Source organism: Oncorhynchus mykiss, chromosome 3, assembly GCF_013265735.2.
Source record: "Oncorhynchus mykiss isolate Arlee chromosome 3, USDA_OmykA_1.1, whole genome shotgun sequence".
Taxonomy (NCBI): Eukaryota; Metazoa; Chordata; class Actinopteri; order Salmoniformes; family Salmonidae; genus Oncorhynchus; species Oncorhynchus mykiss.
Window position 1 is genome coordinate 40,232,289 of NC_048567.1, and position 6,032 is coordinate 40,238,320.

Genomic DNA, 6,032 nt, shown 5'->3' on the forward strand with positions numbered 1-6,032 from the left:
AGCCATATAAGGAGAGAATGGAAAACAGAGCTTCAGAAATTCTGCTAATTCCTGGGTGATGCATCATCTTGGTTTCGCCTGTAGAATGAGTTCTGGGGCACTTACAGACAAAATCTTTGCAGATTCTGAAACTTCAGAGTGGTTTCTTTCCAAAAAGAATATGCATAGTCGAGCATCTTTTCGTGACAAAATATCGCGCTTAAAACGGGAACGTTTTTTATCCAAAAATGAAATAGCGCCCCTAGAGCTCTAACAGGTTAAGGTCAAGTTCAGTCCACTTATCTAAAGGAAGGATCTCAAGTCAGTAATTTTGGATCTCAGAACACATATAGGAAGGAGTATACAGATCATCTTCTTGGTCTAAGCTGAGGTGTTGGAGGGACATCTCCGTTTAATTTCATTTCATTGCACTTTGTATTTGGAGACTCCCTTTTCCCATTCTCCCTCTCTTTCCCTCCCTTCCTCTTTCTCTCCACCTTGATGTCACCCTTCCAAACGGAAACAATACGGTTTCATCTCCAGCTCTGACAATGATACATGGGCCTGATGGAGAACACTTTCAGGTGTTGTCATTAAAAATCAATTTTTCAATAGCAACCATGTGAAAGAAGTACAAATCAAGTAGTGTAATGTTCTAACAACTCTGAAGCTTTTTATGGTCATCTGTGGAGCCCAGGTTGCTGTATTATCTACTCCTTTTCAATTATTTGTATCTTTCTCTCTTGCTGGTTAGGTTTCACCAATGAGAGAGTGAGAGAGAGAGAGAGAGAGAGAGAGAGAGAGAGAGAGAGAGAGAGAGAGAGAGAGAGAGAGAGAGAGAGAGAGAGAGAGAGAGAGAGAGAGAGAGAGAGAGAGAGAGATGTTGACAGTTATCAGTACTCATACACGTGTATCTCAGCATTGTGAAAAATTGATTTCTTCATCAATGGTGACTTTTCTGGTTTGAAAGTCAGTTGGTAAAACTCCAAATTCTGACATCATCTTAATATCTCATTGAATTGGTCAAGAAGCTCGGCAGTGCTATTCATGAATACAAAACTTAGAATGTTGAAATATTGCTCAGACATGGGATCAGTGGGGGGTGGGAATTGACAGTCAAACTAAAATGACTGATTAAACCTATCATGTTTGGGAGAAAGTTTGAAGAACTTTGACAAGCCATCTGCTCATCCGGACATTCTGACTAGCTGATTATTTTCACACCTGAGTGTGTTAGATCATGTTGAAGCAGTGATGAACAGGAACCAGTCCAGTTCAAGAAAATACACATGTTATGGTAAGTCACAGTGACACTATAGAGTTACTTAGCATTGTAATGGGTTGGTTTAATTACAAGTACTATACCAGATATACTGACATTTATTTGAAAGATAATGTTTAATTTCTCACATTGTCTCTCTCCCTCTCCTTTTCCTTCCTCACTTTCTTACACTGTATACTTCTGGCCCTTCTTTGGACACTGTGTTAACAACTGTCCAGGCGAGCTTCAATGCCATACAACTCTCCTTCTGTGGCCTCCAATTGCTCTTAAAATACAAGTAAAACTAAATGCATGCTCTTCAACCGATCGCTGCCTGTACCTGCCCGCCTGTCCAACATCACTCTTCTGGATGGCTCTGACTTAGAATACGTGGACAACTACAAATACCTAGGTGTCTGGTTAGTCTGTAAACTCTCCTTCCAGACCCACATTAAACATCTCCAATCCAAAGTTAAATCTAGAATTGGCTTCCTATTTCGCAACAAAGCATCCTTCACTAATGCTGCCAAACATACCTTTGTAAAACTGACCATCCTACCAATCCTCGACTTCGGCGATGTCATTTACAAAATAGCCTCCAATACCTTACTCAACAAATTGGATGCAGTCTATCACAGTGCCATCCGTTTTGTCACCAAAGCCCCATATACTACCCACCATTGAGACCTGCACGCTCTCGTTGGCTGGCCCTCGCTTCATACTCATCGCCAAACCCCACTGGCTCCATGTCATCTACAAGACCCTGCTAGGTAAAGTCCCCCCTTGTCTCAGCTCGTTGGTTACCATAGCATCACCCACCTGTAGCCCGCGCTCCAGCAGGTATATCTCTCTGGTCACACCCAAAACCAATTATTTATTTGGCCGCCTCTCCTTCCAGTTCTCTGCTGCCAATGACTGGAAGAACTACAAAAATCTCTGAAACTGGAAACACTTATCTCCCTCACTAGCTTTAAGCACCAGCTGTCAGAGCAGCTCACAGATTACTGCACCTATACATAGCCCACCTATAATTTAGCCCAAACAACTACCTCTTTCCCTACTGTATTTATTTTATTTATTTATTTTGCTCCTTTGCACCCCATTATTTTTATTTCTACTTGCACATTCTTCCACTGCAAATCTACCATTTCAGTGTTTTACTTGCTATATTGTATTTACTTTGCCACCATGACCTTTTGTTGCCTTTACCTCCCTTATCTAACCTCATTTGGTCACATCGTATATAGACGTGTTTCTACTGTATTATTGACTGTATATGTTTGTTTAACTCCATGTGTAACTCTGTGTCTGTAACGGCTTTATTCGGTTGAAGTAGAGTCGGACCAAAATGCGGCGTGTAGATTGCAATCCATGTTTATTCAACTGAAGCAACACGAATCTAAATACAAACACTACAAAACAATAAACGTAACGAAAACCAAAACAGCCTAAACTGGTGCAAACTAACACAAGCCAGTTACAAGGACACTAAGGACAATCACCCACGAAACACCCAAAGAATATGGCTGCCTAAATATGGTTCCCAATCAGAGACAACGATAAACACCTGCCTCTGATTGAGAACCACTTCAGAGAGCCATAGACTTCACTAGAACACCCCACTAAGCTACAATCCCAACACACCACATACAAAAACCCATGCCACACCCTGGCCTGACCAAATAAATGAAAATAAACACAAAATACTTTGACCAGGGCGTGACAGTGTCGTTGTATGTGTCGAACTGATTTGCTTTATCTTGGCCAGGTCGCAATTGTAAATGAGAACTTGTTCTCAACTTGCCTACCTGGTTAACTAAAGGTGAAATAAAAATAAAATAAAATAAACACTCTCTTTCTCGACTTCCCTTTGATCGCATGTATGTCGGTGATTAGTCGTATAGAAGCAAAATAGATTCCGTGTGGAGAGGGAGCCATGTTCCTGATAACATAGTTTACTCACATCACAGCTTCCCAAATATTTATGCTGTAACGGTTCAAGATTAATAGAAACGCGTCTGTTTGTGAATATGAACTGCGGTTGAGTTCAGATGTAAGAGATGATTTATGCTCTTGTGAAAGATGTACACAAATACCTTTCTTCTGTTAAAGATCTGCAACATAATAACAAAACACCTCTGCATTTCACTACCAAAGCCGTTGCACGCTGCTTTGGGGGAAATAAAGCTGCCTTTTGATTTCAAATGGATAAACAAAACTAAGAGTGTGTGAAGGTGTGTTGGAGCAGCGCTATCACTATTCTCATTGTTCTCTTCTGGAAAATGAGAGATTTGATTGTTCAAAGCCTGATGCAGCCACAAGAGTGTAATCTTTTAACTACGGTTGGAGTTCAATTAATGGAGGATCCATAGTCACGCATGCATGCCCGAACACACGAAGACAGACACCCAGACAGACAGACAGACAGACAGACAGACAGACAGACAGACAGACAGACAGACAGACACACACACACACACACACACACACACACACACACACACACACAAACACACACACACACACACACACATCTACAGATGTGAGAGGAGAGAGAAAAACAGTTTCCTGCATTATTCAAGTTACCATCAATCTACTCCTAGACGTAGTCTACCTTACAGCCAGCTGCTGAGGGTCAGAAGAATATGTAATATTGACAATTATCCAACAACTTCTTATCATAATCCTTATAGGCAAACTGACCGCAAACGGTGGCTTGTTTTTCAAATTCATTGTTTTGTAAAGTATGTAATGGAACGGGACATCTTATTGACCCCTAAACCTGCACTCCTAATGATCAACATACTATATTTGTGTCTGCTTTTTCACCTCTCTCTCATGCTGTTAAATCTTCCATTAAAAAGCATGTTCGGTCTACGGACCCCTCTGTGGGCGGGGCTTTTCATGATATGCCTCGATGAGCTTTTAAACGAGCTAGAAACCTAAGGGACAGCCTGGTAAGAGCTGATGAATATGCACCCCCTCAGCATTTTCTATCTACACTCCCCTCAGGCAATTTTCCATGTCATAATTGTGTGACCTGTAATGCAATGATCAAGGGTAATTTCTCTGTTCACCCTCATACGGGAAGGAAACTTTATGTCATGGGTAGAATTTCCTGTAAAACTGAATTTGTGGTCTATTTACTGAAGTGTCCACGTAGCTATTATTATGTTGGAAAGTGAGAGAATTTAAAGTTTGTATTACAGAGCACAAGAGCACATCAGAACTGGTAACAGCAAGTCCCCAGTAGCCAAACACTTTAATGCAGACATGACGTGTGCCAACTGAGGTTCCAGGGCATAGAAGTTGTACAGACACTTAAGAGAGGAGGTGATAGAGAAAAATGTATGTTACAGAGAGATTCATATAATGTCCATGACTTACAAACAGAGCGATCTAGAGGCCTTAATGAAGAACTCCTGTTAGGTTGCTTCCTGTGAGCAACAGTTGCGCTTTTCTTCGTTTATTATCATTTTTATTTTGAAGCTCTTGTGAAAAACAATATAAAATGTACAGTGTGTAAATATGAATATAAATAATGATTGTGAAAAAAAGAAGTAACACAATGTGACGTCATCTATAAATATGGGTGAATGTCTATTGTTTTCCAATATCTGACAAAGGCTGCCGCCGAAACGCGTCGGTTTGTTTTGACCTCTGCTGCTAAAAAATAAGACAAACTTAAAGGGATATTTCGTTTCGCCTTCAGAAAGTATTCACACCCTTGACCTTTTCAAAATTATTGTTGTGTTACAGCCGGATTTTAAAATGGATTGAATTTAGATTTTTTTGGTCACTGGCCAACACACTACACCCCATAATGTGAAAGTGTAATTATGTTTTTTGAAATGTTTACAAAATAATAAAAAATGAAAAGCTGAAAGGTCTTGAGTCAATAAGTTTTCCACCCCTTTGTTTTGGCAAGTCTAAATAAGTTCAGGAGTAAACATTTGCTTAACAAGTCACAACAAGTTGCATGGACTCACTCTGTGTGCAAGAATAGTGTTTAACATTATTTTTCAATGACTACCTCATTTCTGTACCCCACACATACAATAATCTATAACGTTCCTCAGTTGATTAGTGAATTTCAAACACAGATTCAACCACAAAGACCAGGGAGGTTTTCCAATGTCTTGCAAATGGGCAGATAAAAAAAGCAGATGTTTAATATCCCTTTGAGCATGGTACATTTCTTAATTAGACTTAGGATGGTGTACACCCAGTCACTACATACATGCATCCTTCCTAACTTAGTTGCCGGTGAGGAACGAAACCACTCAGGGATTTCACCAATGGGGGTTTTAAAACAGTTACAGAGTTTAATGGCTGTTGAAGGAGAAAACTGAGGATGGATCAACAACATTGTTGTTACTCCCCAATACAAACCTAATTGACAGAATGAAAAGAAGGAAGCCTGTAAAGTATACAAATATTCAAAAAAATGCATCGTGTCTGCAACAAGGCACTAAAGAAATAGTGCAAAACATGTGGCAAAGCAATTCACTTTTTGTCCTGAATACAAAGTGTTATGTTTGGGGCAAATCCAAATCAACACATTACTGAGTACCGCTCTCAATCTTTTCAAGCATGGTGGCGGCTGCATGATACAATGGGTATGCTTGTAATCGTTAAGGGCTGGGAGTTTTTCAGGATGAAATATACAGTGGGGCAAAAAAGTATTTAGTCAGCCACCAATTGTGCAAGTTCTCCCACTTAAAAAGATGAAAGAGGACTGTAATTTTCATCATAGGTACACTTCAACTATGACAGACAAAATGAGAAAAAA